Source organism: Aethalodelphis obliquidens, unplaced genomic scaffold (assembly GCF_003676395.1).
Source record: "Aethalodelphis obliquidens isolate GAN/ISIS:26980383/991018 unplaced genomic scaffold, ASM367639v1 scaffold16, whole genome shotgun sequence".
In the NCBI taxonomy this organism is placed as follows: domain Eukaryota; kingdom Metazoa; phylum Chordata; class Mammalia; order Artiodactyla; family Delphinidae; genus Aethalodelphis; species Aethalodelphis obliquidens.
The window spans coordinates 59,687-76,222 of NW_020837960.1; the positions used below are offsets into that span (position 1 = coordinate 59,687).

General features: G+C 39.9%; 1 pseudogene; it reads left to right on the forward strand.

The window, feature by feature from the left end:
* The first annotated feature begins 523 nt into the window (after positions 1-523).
* Positions 524-14,449, forward strand: LOC113625564 (UDP-N-acetylglucosamine--peptide N-acetylglucosaminyltransferase 110 kDa subunit pseudogene; annotated as a pseudogene).
* The last annotated feature ends 2,087 nt before the right edge of the window (positions 14,450-16,536 follow it).

Consider the following 16,536-nt stretch of genomic DNA (forward strand, 5'->3'; position numbering starts at 1 on the left):
TCCTTAGCCAGATTTCAAAAAAGCCGGTGGCCATTACAATATGATCCAATGTAGCGGAATATGATGGAAGGAAAATTGGCAAAGAAAGAGATGCTGGTCTTCCCTGATGGAAGTTAAAATATCTCACTTTTGACAATTTTGCAAAAACCTATAATTACATGAACTAATTTCTAGGCTTCTTCGTAGGACCTAAAAAGGAACCCATAGAGTTGTGGAACAACAATAGAAGCTACTGTGATGAGAAGCCCAGGCACCGCAACAAAGAGTAGCCCCCGCTCGCCGCAACTAGAGAAAGCCTGCACACAACATTGAAGACCGAACACAGCCAAAATAAAAATAAATATTTATTTTTAAAAAAGTAATACTCAGGTTTGAGGCATGAGAAATATGATGAGGAAAAATTAGCTAATGTTTTCAGAACTTTTTAAATATCAAACTCAGTCTCTAAGATTTTAACATTATATACAATATTGGTTACTTATTAGTGGTTTGGGAAGGCCAATTGAAAATTTTCTGATCTTACCGTATTGAAATTCATGGCCCTAATGTTTTCCACATTGACTATATGACTGATGAAGAAAATTCAATCATGTATTTCATTTCCAACTGGACAGAAAACAAAATTTTAAAAAGTGGACTACTGACTTTTGATTTCTTCTAAGGCAAATGTATAGGTAATTTTTATTCCCTGAGTAGGAGAAAAATGGTGGAAGAGGGCAGGGTTAAGAATTAAGATTTCAAGACCGTGAGAGGTAGATGGCCAACCAGAGTTCCTAAGGTTCGGTGCCTGTAACTGTTGCCGTCGCTTAAGCCTGCCAAAGCAGTGGTATGGCTGCTGCCCTCGTATTTGCTACCTCTAGAAACATTCTTGCCAGTAGTGGCGGCAGCGGGACTCAATTACCCCCTTTTCGCTCTCTCTCCAGAAGCTCCAGATGGCGTCTTCCATGGGCAAAGTGGCCGACAGCACAGAACCAACGAAACGTATGCTTTCCTTCCAAGGGTTAGCTGAGTTGGCACATCGAGAATATCAGGCAGGAAATTTTGAGGCAGCTGAGAGACACTGCATGCAGCTCTGGAGACAAGAGCCAGACAACACTGGTGTACTTTTATTACTTTCATCTATACACTTCCAGTGTCGAAGGCTGGACAGATCTGCCCACTTTAGTACTCTGGCAATTAAACAGAACCCTATTCTGGCAGAAGCCTATTCGAATTTGGGGAATGTGTACAAGGAAACAGGGCAGTTGCAGGAAGCAATTGAGCATTACGGGTATGCATTGCATCTCAGACCAGATTTCATCGATGGTTATACTAACCTGGCAGCTGCTTTGGTGGCAGCAGGTGACATGGAAGGGGCAGTACAAGCTTACGTCTCTGCCCTTCAGTACAATCCTGATTTGTACCGTGTTCACAGTGACTTGGGGAACCTGCTTAAAGCCCTGGGTGGCTTGGAAGAAGCCAAGGCATGTTATTTGAAAGCAATTGAGATGCAACCGAACTTTGTGGTAGCTTGGAGTAATCTTGGCTGTGTTTTCAATGCACAAGGGGAGATTTGGCTTGCAATTCATCACTTTGAAAAGGCTGTCACCCTTGACCCCAATTTTCTGGATGCTTATATCAATTTAGGAAATGTCTTGAAAGAGGCACGGATTTGTGACAGAGCTGTGGCAGCTTACCTTTGTGCCCTAAGCTTGAGTCCAAATCATGCAGTGGTACATGCCAACCTGGCTTGTGTATACTATGAGCAAGGCCTGATAGATCTGGCAATAGACACCTACAGGCGAGCTATTGAATTGCAACCACATTTCCCTGATGCTTACTGCAACCTAGCTAACGCTCTCAAAGAGAAGGGCAGTGTTGCCGAAGCAGAAGATTGTTATAATACAGCTCTCCGGCTGTGTCCCACCCATGCAGACTCTCTGAATAACCTAGCCAATTTCAAACGAGAACAGGGAAACATTGAAGAGGCAGTTCGCTTGTATTGTAAAGCATTAGAAGTCTTCCCAGAGTTTGCTGCTGCCCATTCAAATTTAGCAAGTGTATTGAAGCATCAGGGAAAACTGCAGGAAACTCTGATGCATTATAAGGAGGCTATTCGAATCAGTCCTACCTTTGCTGATGCCTACTCTAATATGGGAAACACTCTGAAGGAGAATGCAGGATGTTCAGGGAGACTTGCAGTGTTATACTCGTGCCATTCAGATTAACCCTGCATTTGCGGATGCCCACAGCAATCTGGCTTCCATTCACAAGGATTCAGGGAATATTCCAGAAGCAATTGCTTCTTATCGCACTGCTCTGAAGCTTAAACCTGATTTTCCTGACACTTATTGTCATTTGGCTCATTGCCTGCAGATTGTCTCTGATTGGACAGACTATGATGAGCCAATGAAGAAGTTGGTCAGCATTGTGGCTGACCAGTTAGAGAAGAATAGGTTGCCTTCTGTGCAGCCTCATCATAGTATGCTGTATCCTCTTTCTCATGGCGTCAGGAAGGCTATTGCTGAGAGGCATGGGAACCTCTGCTTGGATAACATAAATGTCCTTCATAAACCACCGTATGAACATCCAAAAGACTTGAAGCTCAGTGATGGTCGACTGCGTGTAGGATATGTGAGTTCTGACTTTGGGAATCATCCTACTTCTCATCTTATGCAGTCTATTCCAGGCATGCACAATCCTGATAAATTTGAGGTATTCTGTTATGCCCTGAGCCCAGATGATGGCACAAACTTCCGAGTGAAAGTGATGGCAGAAGCCAATCATTTCATTGATCTTTCTCAGATTCCATGCAATGGAAAAGCAGCTGATCGCATCCATCAATATGGTATACACATCCTTGTAAATATGAATGGTTATACCAAGGGTGCTCGAAATGAACTCTTTGCTCTCAGGCTAGCTCCTATTCAGGCAATGTGGCTGGGGTACCCTGGGACTAGTGGCACGCTTTTCATGGATTATATCATCACTGATCAGGAAACTTCACCTGCTGAAGTTGCTGAGCAGTATTCTGAGAAACTGGCTTATATGCCCCATACTTTCTTTATGGGTGATCATGCTAATATGTTCCCTCACCTGAAGAAGAAAGCAGTCATCGATTTTAAGTCCAATGGGCACATTTATGACAATCGGATTGTGCTGAATGACATCGACCTCAAAGCATTTCTTGATAGTCTACCAGATGTGAAAATTGTCAAGATGAAATGTCCTGATGGAGGACACAACACCGACAGCAGTAATACAGCTCTTAATATGCCTGTCATTCCAATGAATACTATTGCAGAAGCAGTTATTGAAATGATTAACAGAGGACAAATTCAGATAGCAATTAATGGATTCAGTATTAGCAATGGGCTGGCAACTACCTTGATCAACAATAAGGCTGCCACTGGAGAGGAGGTTCCCCATACCATTATTGTAACCACACGTTCTCAGTATGGGTTACCGGAAGATGCCATTGTGTACTGTAACTAATCAGTTATATAAAATTGACCCATCTACTTTGCAGATGTGGGCAAATATTCTGAAGGGTGTTCCCAATAGTGTACTGTGGCTGTTGCGTTTTCCAGCAGTAGGAGAACCTAATATTCAACAGTATGCACAAAATATGGGCCTTCCCCCAGAACCGTATCATTTTTTCACCTGTTGCTCTTAAAGAGGAACATGTTCGGAGAGGTCAGCTGGCTGATGTCTGCTTGGACACTCCAATCTGTAATGGACACACCACAGGGATGGATGTCCTTTGGGCAGGGACACCCATGGTGACTATGCCAGGAGAGACTCTTGCTTCCTGAGTTGCAGCTTCCCAGCTTACTTGTTTAGGTTGTCTTGAGCTTATTGCTAAAAATAGACAAGAATACGAAGACATAGCTGTGAAACTGCGAACTGATCTAGAATACCTGAAGAAAATTCGTGGCAAAGTCTGGAAGCAGAGAACATCTAGCCCTCTGTTCAACACCAAACAATACACAATGGAACTAGAGAGGCTCTATCTACAGATGTGGGAACATTATGCAGTTGGCAACAAACCTGATCACATGATTAAGCCTGTTGAAGTCACTGAGTCAGCCTAAATAATGACTGTATGCACAAGAGAATTACCCCTGTACCTGAGCCTCAACCTTCTGGGGGAAAGGGAATTACTTTCTCCTTATCTGTACAATACCATGTTGAAGATGGATGACAATGATAAGAAATAGCACAGCCAGACTTGCTTCCTGCATGATCATGATAGGGAGAGACACAAGAGATGGGAAACTGCTGTTCCACAAGGAGTCTCCATAGAATTTTGCAGCAGCCAGGTGTCTGGAAGGTCTGGAAGGTAAGTCTGGAAGGTCTGATCTCCCTTGGTCTTCCATGGGATGGATAGTTAGTGTGGAAGCGAGATAGAGATTGCCCAGCCGTTTTGTGATTATCATGGATTGATTGAGTCTTCTGAATAATTTTTTTTCTTTATATTTTAGGTATTGGAGCTTTTAAAAATGTTTGGTTTCAGGTATTTTTGTTCATGTGAAGTGTATATGATTCTCTTGAGATAAGGTTTTAAGCTAAAATATTCCTTGTTTTAGTTTCTGAACCCTACAGATAAATGGGGACTTTGCTGGTGTAGTCTTTTTATAGGTTTTATAAACAACTTGAGCCTATATCACTCATTTTAGTGTCTGATATAATGTTTGGAACTATCAGTGCTTTGTTGGTTTATAGATGATGGCTTAAATTCTTTTTCTGGTCCGTTTCCTTCTTCCCTTCCCCCCACTTTAAAAATTCTCCTGTAACTTGGCTAACAAAAAACCAAGTCTGATTCAAAACCTCCCAGAGTGTTTCTCTTAAACACATCATCTGGTGCCAAATGAAGATTCTTAGGAGTGATTATTAATTATGAAGGGCACAGTTGTGGTACTGTCACTGATGATAATAATAATGGATTTTTGGCCTAGAGTTTTGACCTATTTCACCAGTGTTTTACCATTGACTGCCCCTCTATGCTGCTTCCAAAAGTGATAGTGTGTGATAAGATTTTTACTTTCATTTCTAAAGTTTGCTTTTTTTTTTGAGTCCTGTTCTTCCTTTTTCTTTCAGCAGAAATGAAATCCCAGGTAAGTATAAGTATTCAAATATTTGATCAGTAAGTCACAGTTATCTCCAGTACATAAATAACTTTCATCAAAAAACGTTATAGGTAAAAAGCTCTGAAGGACCAGCTATGTATATGATAATTATGTTTCAAATATTCTAGGGTATTATATATTAAAACTTGTCTTCTGGACGTGGTCTTGAAGTCTTTATGGATTCAGCCTCAGTAGTAGTGAACTGCACTGCTACTTGGTTTAGAGTACAAATTAGACTTTAGCCCTTCTGGAAGTTGAGTTTTTGGTATTGAAAACCATAGGAAAGAAATTATTGTATTTCCACAAAGGATCGAGGGCTTGAGGCTTAAACAAGCCAACATATGTGTGGGAAGCAGTCAGCCTTGAGAGCAGGCTACAGACATGCCAGGCATGCCGCCGCTCCCTGCTCGAAGGGACTGTCCCTACTTGTTCCCCTCCTTGTTCCATTCCATGGGAGATAAATCACCAGGGCCCAGAAATCAGAAAGTATGTAAAATGAGACAAGCAAAGCTGTTTCCCCCCCTGCACGTGCAGGTTATTTTTGATGATTCTGGCTTTATGGGTTTTCTCCCAGGGAAGTTAACCCTGAGCCGAGACAGTCTTTACATAATGTAAACCACCGTCTGGCAACCTTCCCTTTTCTAGTCTATATAATCTGCAACTGTAGCGCAATAAAATTTGCCTTGCAACCATCAGTTGTCTTGGTCCTTCTGACCCCAATCGTCGGTGCTACTTCAGTTCCTTGCCCCATCCCTTCTGGCCCTGGGCGATGAAATCCTCTTTCTCCGGCTGGTCCGCGGCAAGTGGCGCCGGAACAGGGACCTGAAGCGTGAAGGCAATTAAAAGAAAAAGAAAATGCAAGTAAGAGAACCCTTATGCAAAATATGTGTGGCCATGAATAAAAGTGAAACTAATAGAGGCATAAGGCAATAGTCAGAAGTAAAATAAGACGGGGCAAAAGGGCTCAAAGGAGTGTGAATTATTTGCTCAGGTTTTACTTTCGATGCTTAAAGCTCGGGGTAATAAAGTTTCTACCTCACAGCTGACTGAGTTTTTGCAGCATATCCGTGATGTATCTCCCTGGTTTCCCGATGGCGGCTCTGTTGACATAGAAATCTGGCAGAAAGTTGGAGATTTAAAAAATTATTATGAGTCTCGAGGGCCTACTCATACTCCTGTTGTTACATTTAGTGTGTGGAATCTGATAAAAGAATGTTTAGATTCTTCTCATGATAGTGTTGATTTGAATGTAAAGTCAGAAAAACATAAGCCTCTGACAGAAGAAAAGACTGTATTATCAGCTACTGCGTTGCCACTTCATAAACTGAAAGAGCTAATTAATTTAAATATTTCAGATGTGCGGCATGTGGGATCTTCCCAGACCGGGGCACGAACCCGTGTCCCCTGCATCGGCAGGTGGACTCTCAACCACTGCACCACCAGGGAAGCCCGAAGAGGAACATTTTCTAATGGCTATGATAGATAAGTCAGTGAAAAAGCTTCAAATTAGTAAGGACTGTCTTCCTCAAAAATCTACATCTGTAAAAATGCTCAGTCCCTTGCAGCGTGCTGTACAAGGAGCAATAAAACGAGGAGAAGATCCTATTTTCTGTTGTCCTGTCATAGAAAGACCTGATCCTAATAATCCTCAACAAGCTATTAGGGAGCATCGGGCTCTTCCTTTTAAAGTTTTGAAAGATTTAAAATCTGCCTGTGCTCAATATGGGCCCACTGCTCCTTTTACTACTGCTATGGTTGACAGGAGAAGCTATTGCAGGAGAAGCTCTTCCCCCCGCTGATTGGAAATCTATAGCACGAGTTTGTTTAAATGGTGGAGATTATTTAATATGGAAGTTTGATTTTTATGAACGGGCTGTTGAACAAGCAGAAAAGAATGCGGCCCATAATTTTCCAGTTGATTATAATATGCTGATTGGGGAAGGACAATGTATTTCTTTACAAGATCAATTAACTTATCCCTTTGTTGCTTATCCTCAAATACATCATTTAGCATTAGAAGCCTGGAGGAAATTACCTTATACACACACAACTGAGGATCTTTCAAAAATTAGGGACCTAATGAACCATATGCTGATTTTGTAGATAGATTGTTACAGGCGGTGGGGAGACTCATTGTGGATGGACTCACTGGTACAATTGTAGTTAAGCAACTAACTTTTGCAAACGCTAATAATGCATGTCAGGCTGCGATTCGACCTTGGAGAAAACGGGGAACATTGGAGGATTATATTCGCCTTTGTGCAGACATTGGGCCTGCTTATATACAGGGTGCTGCTATGGCTGCAGCATTAACTAAAGTGGGGTTTAAAAACAATCAAAAGAAAACAAAGACTTGTTTTAAATGCAGAAAGGCAGGTCATTTTGCTAGAGAATGTAGATCTTTTAATTCTAAACCTAGTCCTTCCTTCCCTACTCAAAAATCTCCAGATGGTCAGAAAATCCCTGGTTTATGCCCTAGATGCAATAGGGGAAAACATTGGGCACGAGATTGTCGCTCAGTGGCCAACAAGGATGGGACACCACTGTCGGAAAACTCCTGCCGGGGCCTTCCCCGGCCCCAACAAACAATAGGGCCAATGTCTGTGTATCCTTCTCAAATTATAAATCAGACATTAACCAGAAACAAAAACATACAATATCCTCGCTCTCCAGAGTAACACCAGGAAGCGCAGGACTGGACCTCAGTACCTCCACCCGATATGTATTAACTCCTGAAATGGGTCCTGAGGCCCTCTCTACGGGCATCTATGGACCTTTACCCAAGGGTTTGATGGGACTGTTATTGGGAACAAGTAGTGTCACCATGAAGGGTTTAACTATTATGCCAGGAGTCATAGATTCTGGCTACGAAGGAGAAATAAAAATCATGGCACAAACTATTAAAAATATAATAACTATTTCTCCTGACGATAAAATTGCACAATTGCTACTTTTGCCCTTTGTACCTCGTGGACAAATTTTACATCAAAAGAGAGAAACAGAGGCTTTTGGATCATCTAATGCTGCCTACTGGATTCAGAAGATAGGGAAAGAACGTCCAGAAATGAAATTAACCATTAATGGAAAGGTTTTTTCAGGTTTGTTAGACACTGGAGCTGATGTCTCTGTTATGCACAGATACACTGGCCTAAACATTGGCCCATTAGTCCTACTATTACATAACTTCAAGGAATAGGACAAAGTTCTTCTCCTGTGCAAAGTAGTCAGTTATTATTATGGCAAGATAGTGAGGGCCATTCAGGATACTTCCAGCCTTATGTTTTGCCTGAGCTGACTTTAAACCTCTGGGGCCGAGATATATTAAAAGAAATGGGAGTATTACTTTATAGTCCAAATTCTCAAGTCTCTAATATGATGTTGAATCAAGGATTTCTTCCCACAAAAGGGCTGGGAACAAATCAACAAGGAACTGTCTATCCTACTGATGTGAAAATAAACAATGATAGACAAGGTTTAGGTTTTTCTTAGGGGCCTTGGATTCTCCTCCACTCACTGCTGATCCAATTACTTGGCTGACTGATGACCCTGTGTGGGTGGACCAATGGCCCCTCACAACGGAGAAATTAGAAGCTGCAGAACAATTAGTACTGGAACAATTAGGGCATTTAGAAATTTCCAATAGTCCTTGGAATACTCCTATTTTTATTATCAAGAAAAAATCTGGAAAATATAGGTTATTACAGGATCTAAGAGCTGTTAATAAAACTATGCTAATAATGGGAGCTCTGCAACCAGGCCTACCCTCTCCAACAGCCATACTACACAATTATCATGTTTTAGTTATAGATTTAAAAGATTGTTTTTTCACTATTCCTTTGTTTCCTGAAGATAGAAAACATTTTGCTTTTAGCTTGCCTTCCTTATATTTTAAGGAACCCATGAGGAGATGTCAATGGAAAATATAGCCTCAGGGCATGGCAAATAGTCCTACATTATGCTAAAAATATGTGGCTCAGGCCTTGACTCCTGTGAGAAAAAGGTTTCCAACGTTATAGCTCATACATTATATGGATGATATACTTTTAGCCACTAATAATATTTCTTTATTAGAGACTGCTTTTCAATTTTTACAACAATCCTTACGATCATTTGGCTTGGTCATTGCCTCAAAAAAAACTCAAAGACAATCTCCATTTTTATATTTGGGAAAATATATTGATAACACTACTATTAGGCCTCAAAAACTGCAAATTTGAGTTGATAATTTGAAAACATGAAATGATTTTCAAAAATTACTTGGAGATATTAATTGGCTAAGGGCTTCCTTAAAACTTACTACTGCTCAATTACAGCCTTTGTTGGATATTCTTAAAGGTGACTCAGATCCTTCTTCACGCTCTATGACTCCAGAAGGATTTCAAGCTTTACAAATAGTCAATAGATCTGTCAGTTCTACACAATTAACTAGAGTTCATACTCACCTTCCAATTTTCTTAATAATTTGTCCAACTCCTTATGTGCCTACTGCTGTCTTATGGCAAACTGTTGGAATTATTGAATAGATTCATATGAAATCTACACCCTCTAAAGTTATTAACCCTTATTATGAACTTATTAGTAATTTAATAATGCAAGGTAGAACTAGATGCTTACAACTTATAAATACAGAACCTTCTCAAATTATTATCCCTTATTCAGTTAGTCAACAAAATTGGCTTTTTCAACATAGTAATTAATGGGGTCTTGCTCTTGCAGGATTTTCAGATACCTTGGAATGCCATTACCCTGCTGATAAATTGATCCAGTTCAGCAAACTTAACTCTTATATCTTTCCTTCTATAATTAGGCAACAGCCTATTCCTCATGTACCTTTGGTTTTTACAGACGGTTCTTCTTCAGGAGTGGATACTGTAATCATTGACGACGGAACAAAACTCATTAGACAAACTTCCTTGACTTCAGCTCAACGTGTTGAACTGTATGCTGTCATTATGGCTTTTAAACATTTGCCTTCTATATCTTTTAATTTGTTTTCTGATAGTAAATATCTTATTAGCTTATTATTTCTTCTGGAGACTGCGACCATAGGACATACTAATGACCCTGAATTATCATCCTCTTTTTGTTTGCTTCAACAGCTTATTCGTTCCCACGATGGTCCTGTTGCAGGTCTGTATATCCGTGCTCATTCTAACTTGCCTGGTCCATTGACTAAACTTAATGTGACAGCAGATGTTTTAACTCCATCTAAACGTGACCTTTATCCTGTGCACTTTCCTCCCAAGAATAGAGTTGAAGTTACTCCTCCTCCTCAATCTCTTTTCCCTAAAGCAGGACATATCCCAATTTACCGTACTCCTACTTTCTGTTCGTCATGCTGTCAAGAATGGCTAATGTATTGCATTCATTATCTTCATACTGTTGATACTCATGGTGCATGTCCTGGACACCCTCATATTATGGTAAGTTATGATCAAACTGCTTCACAAGCAGCACAACAATCGCATGCTTTACACCATCAGTTGGCGGCTACATTACGCAAACAATTTTCCCTTACTCGTGAAGCTGCCCGACAAATTGTTAAGCAATGCTTACGTCACCTTCCTGTTCCACATTATGGTGTTAATCCTCGTGGATTATTACCTAGTCATTTATGGCAAATGGATGTTACTCATATCCCGTCTTTTGGGAAATTACAGTTTGTTCATGTCACTATTGATACTTATTCTGGTTTCCTCTGTGCTACAGCACAGACCGGAGAAGCTACTAAACATGTTATCACTCATTTATTACACTGTTTTGCTTTCACGAACCTTCCCAAAATTATTAAAACAGATAACGGGCCCACTTACACTAGTGCTGCTTTTGCAACATTTTGTAATTCATTACAAATTACCCATATTACAGGCATTCCATATAACCCTCAAGGACAAGGTATTATAGAACGTGCAAATAGATCTTGAAAGCTAACTATTGAAAAAATAAAAAAGGGGGAATTATACAGAACAACACCACATAACCTTATAAATCATGCTTTGTTTATTTTAAATTTTTGCACTGTTGATAAATTTGGCTGGTCTGCAGGGGAGAGGTTGATGGCTGAGCCAAGATTGGCCTCTCAATCTCCGGAGCTCCTCTGGAAAGATCCGTTAACCAGCACTTGGCATGGTCCTGATCCTGTGTTGATTTGGGGCCGTGGTCACGTGTGTATCTTTCCCAGATCAGCGCCTGGATGTCGCTGGCTTTCTGAGCGCTTAGTCAAGCAAATAGATGGCTCGCCACAGCCCACAACTAGTTCAGAAGATGAAGAAGCTCTGCATCTCTCCCGAAAATTTGACACTGTTGATTCAGAAAAAGAAGAAGAGGAGACCACTTGCCAGGACGACTCAAAGGAGTGATGTTCCAACTTGGGGACAAATTAAACAATTGGTTTCACGAGCTCAAGAGTTAGTGAAACAACAGAATAATCCTGTTACACCTGTAACTTTATTTTTGGCTATGTTGGCAACCATTTCATGTGTTCCCTCTGTTAATGCAGCAACTTACTGGGCCTATGTACCTGATCCTCCACTATTACAACCCATATCTTAGTCTGAAGCAGAGTTTCCTGTATTTTACAATGATACTGTTTATGGGCCTCTTATTGGGAATATAAAACAAATCAATATGTCTGTAAATTATACTAACCGGTTTAGTACCCATCCTGTCTGTCTTAGCCCATTGAATCTGGAAACTGGATGTGTAAAGGCTATTAGTTATGAGCATACAGATGTTTATGAGGGAACGGATCAATCAATTAGTTTGTCAGGCCCTCCAGGCATCCTTCGTTTTACAGGAACCAACATTACTCTTAACATGCCCGGCTACCAGCCGACGAGAGGATCTTAAGGATACCATCATTTGGTATAAAATGGGCAACCTATTAATATTAGAGGTCGAATCTCATACGCCTCACCACTTAGGGATTCCACTATTACTATAGCCAAGGTTACAGGTGAAGATTCAGGAAATTATTTCTGTATGAAGTGTTTACTTGGAGGACAAGGGATACTTATAGCTGGACATAAGGTTACTATTCTTAACAGAAAATCAAAAAATCAATTTCCTCCTTTTATGACCATTAATTTTCCTGGATCCAGTTTTGAACGTTGCAACGCATCTTGGAATAATAACCAAATATGGTGTACTATAGATTATACCAAGATTATACTTATCTCTTCTATTCCCTTCATAGATAGGTTTATCAATCATATTTCAAAAGAACTGGGATATATGGAAACTAGCTCTAACTTATTCCAATATACCTGTTATAACTTGTGTTGCTCCTCCATATACACTTTTGATTGGTTCTATTAACATTGGTAGTTCTTCCAAAGGAGGATATAATACTAGCTGTGTTAATTGTATTTTTAGTAGTTGTGTGTTCCCTTCTGCAGGAACGCAATCTGTGCTTATACTAAAGCAACCCATATATGTTATGGTGCCTGTACATCTGAGAGAACCTTGGTATGAAGATACTGGAGTACAGGCATGGATGGAACTCTCTAAAGCCTTGCAGAGAAGGAGATGCTTTATTGGGTGGCTAATAGTAAGTTTACTTGCCTTGGCTGCTCTGTCTGCTACCGCAGCTACTGCCGGTCTTGCTCTTTCACAGAGTATTAATCATGCTCACTTTGCTAATCAATTATCTCAGAATACCAGTCTTGCTTTATCTTTACAAAGTCACATAGATTTACAGATTAATAACAAGTTAGATGAATTTAAAAATGCAGTTATGGGGATTGGAGATCAGATGGCAGCATTAAAATTGAGGATGCGTTTAGCTTGTCATGCAAAGTATACATGGATTTGTGTTACTCCTAAAAAGTACAATGACTGTATTTGGGAATGGGAAAAAGTAAAAATGCATCTGCTGAGTGTTTGGTCAGATAATAATATTAGTCTTGATCTTAAGAAGTTAAATGCTGAAATTCAGGTTATACAAAATGCACATCTTCATGATATTTCACCAGAAGATGTAATTCAAACTTTACTGGATCATTTAAAGTGGTTAAACCCTCAGTCTTGGATTACTGGAAGGTTGTCAGGATTTATTACCCTGGCCATAATTTGCCTATTATTGATAATAATCTTCTCATGTCTGTTTCGTATCCTCATGCAACAATATACTACTCTCGGCACTAAGCTTCATGGAATAATTTTGCAGCAAAAATTAAAAAATAAAAAAGGGGGACCTGTGGGAAGCAGTCAGCCATGAGAGCAGGCTATGGACGTGCCAGGCATGCTGCCGCTCACTGCCTGCTCGAAGGGACTGTCCCTACTTGTTCCCCTTCTTGTTCCATTCCATGGGAAATAAATCACCAGGGCCCAGAGATCAGAAAGAACGTAAACTGAGATAAGCAAAGCTGTCTCCCCCCTGCACGTGCAGGTTATTTTTGATGATTCTGGCTTTATGGGTTTTCTCCCAGGGAAGTTAACCCTGAGCCGAGACAGTCTGTACATAATGTAAACCACCGTCTGGCAACCTTCCCTTTTCTAGTCTATATAATCTGCAACTGCAGCGCAATAAAATTTGCCTTGCAACCATCAGTTGTCTTCGTCCTTCTGACCCCAATCGTCGGTGCTACTTCAGTTCCTTACCCCTTCCCTTCTGGTCCTGGGCGGTGAAATCCTCTTTCTCCGGCTGGTCCGCAGCACATATGAATATATGTTTTTGTCTTGCTCTACTGCACATATGCTGTCTAGTAACAGGTATTTTGTCTGCTAGTAGTGTTCTAGGTTATGTCTTTCCAAAGCGCTGAGGCAGTGCACCTATTCTGTAGTTGCAGCTGATGCCTGAATGTATCCTAGCTGAAAATTATTGATTAATAAGAACTTGAATTTCTGAAAGATTTGTACTGTTAACCAAAATCTGAGCAAGGAGTCTCAAATGTAATTCTTAGCCAGAATTACATGTTAATGAACCATTTTACAGTGTAAATCAAGGAACATCAGTGTAGGGATTTCTTTTAATTTATTTTTTACCTGCTTGAAATATCAGTTAAAAGTTGCCAGCTTGGTTGCAGATGAACGGACGTTTGAAGTTCACCAAACTACTTAATGTGGAATAGGATAATAGACTTCCAATGCCCTCAAGGCTGTGACCTTGCAGCCATTTTACATAGCACATCATCCTCCTATAGGGATGAACCTTTCCCTGGCCCAAAAAGTAGCTGCTCTGTTGAAGCTTTGCTTATTGTAACAGTCTTTTGTTTCCAGGTTACATGTCTGTGGAAGACTTAATTCTGAATAGAGATATAGATATTACTGGAAACTAATTGTTTTTTCTATTATACTCTGCTTTATCAAAAAAGTAAAACATTTAAATTGTGCTACAGAAATTCAGATGTTGTCTTGCAATCTTTAAACAATAAATGAATGATTTGCCCTTTAAAAAAAAATAATTAAGCAGTTAAGCTGTTTGTCCCGCATCAGACAAATTATCCTTATACCTCCTGTCAATATTGTTAACAGAGACTGTTATTTTATTAATCCTTATGATCCCGTGATTCTTTCTTTCATGTTTCAGGGCACAGCAGGTGAGAGAGTGGATTTGTTAAGCTGGGTGGGTTTATCCTTCTTTTATGCGTTCATTCAATTTTATGTTCATTTACTTATTGTACACATATGGCAATAGAAGCTGCTAAAGCAATCATTGCTATTCTGCAAAACAACAAGGCACAGAAGCAGATGTCTTATTTCCGAGATTTCTCAGGAAATCTCCCAGGATTATTATGATTAAAGATCCTTTCCCCCCACTCCCTGGAGAGGACAAGGGACTGCTCGCTGGAGGTTTTTTAATGACTTGGGGAAAGGCTCAAATATCCCCCCATTATGGTAATCCACCCCAGGGGCAAACCACACAAGAATATTATGAATTTATTTTATTTTTCTATCCTTGCAAAGGTAATACTCAGCTCATTAGAATATGAAAACTATACTGTCAAATTTCAGAGTTACATGGATGAAGAAAATCACCAAAGTGGCATCATATCATGTGTGTTATAGTTGTATTTACTATATTAACTATGTTGTGTTAACAATATATTGCATAACTATATATAGTGAAAAGGCAAAATGCTGTAACTTATTTCAGAGAAAATGATTATGTTGGCAAACCCCAAATTGTACATTGTAGACGGGTCCTAGGAAAAGAAGATTTAATTCATAGTGGACAAGAGGTTAGCTTCTGTTTTCAGCCATGTGCTATTTCAAGAATTAAACATCATGAATAATACAGGATATAAGAGGAATAGTCTAAAGACGGAGAAGCACATTTTGATTAGGAAAGAGAATTTAAGGCTTAAGTCTTTTTTTTTTTTTAAGGAAAACTGCCTTATTACTATGAGATAAGAAAATTGTTTCTTTTCTTCCTTGCTTTCTTCTTCTTCTTCTTCTTTTTAACCTTTTTTATTTTGGATATTTGACCTCTAAGCTGAGATGACTGAAAATGCCTCCTCTGGGCATCAACATTTTTGAAAGACTTTTTCCCCCTCCCTAAGGGCTATTTGTCTCTTGGAGGCATTGTCTACGTTACTCACCAAGAGGTAAGCATTTGTCCTTGCACTAAATGCTGACATCTCCTGATAAGAGGGAAGCTGCAAAGTAGAAGAATTGAAGGTCAATATGTTGATATTGGTCTCAAGTGGATTGATGTACATTTGTGTATTGGGGAAGCAGAGTGAAGCTTGAGAGTGGGCTAGTGGGGAGGGGTAAATATTTTGTGATGCTGTCTACCTATGGGCTTATAAAGTTTACAGCTGCATTAGGAGGACAAGCATTACCATTAGCATGAAAAGTAGGGCAGACCTCAGTTGCAAAAGCTTCTAGCCATACATATAGGGCAATATGTAAATGATACACCTTATTGCATTCACCCATTCACCCTCCCCTGTTCATGCTAATTGGAAATTTCAATCAATTTCAGAGAAGTAACACAACTATCAATCATTTTCCCTGGCACGAATCTTCCAGGAGGAAGAAAATGGAATACACCTAGCAACAGAGCTCACGCACTAGCCCATGTGTCTTAGATTTAATATCTGATCATTAGCTGGATTGAAGCCAAGAGGTGGTTCACAAAGTTGCTGCACATTAGAATCACCTGGGGAACTCTGAGACCTCCCCGTGCCCAGGCTCCTCCCTAGACCTACTGAATCAAAATTTCTGGGGCTGGGATCCAGACGCCAATGTTTTTCTTAAAAGCTCTTCAGGTAATTCAAACGAGCAGCAAAGCTTGAGAACCAGCCCAATAACGGAAACAAACTTATTTCACACAGATAAAGTGGGGCAATTCATATGTTAAAAGAACATGATGAATATATATATATATATATATATATATATATATATATACACACACACATATATATATCTTTTCTCTTTATTCTGTTGGTGTTTCAAATAGGCTTTTCGTTTTTCTTCTGCA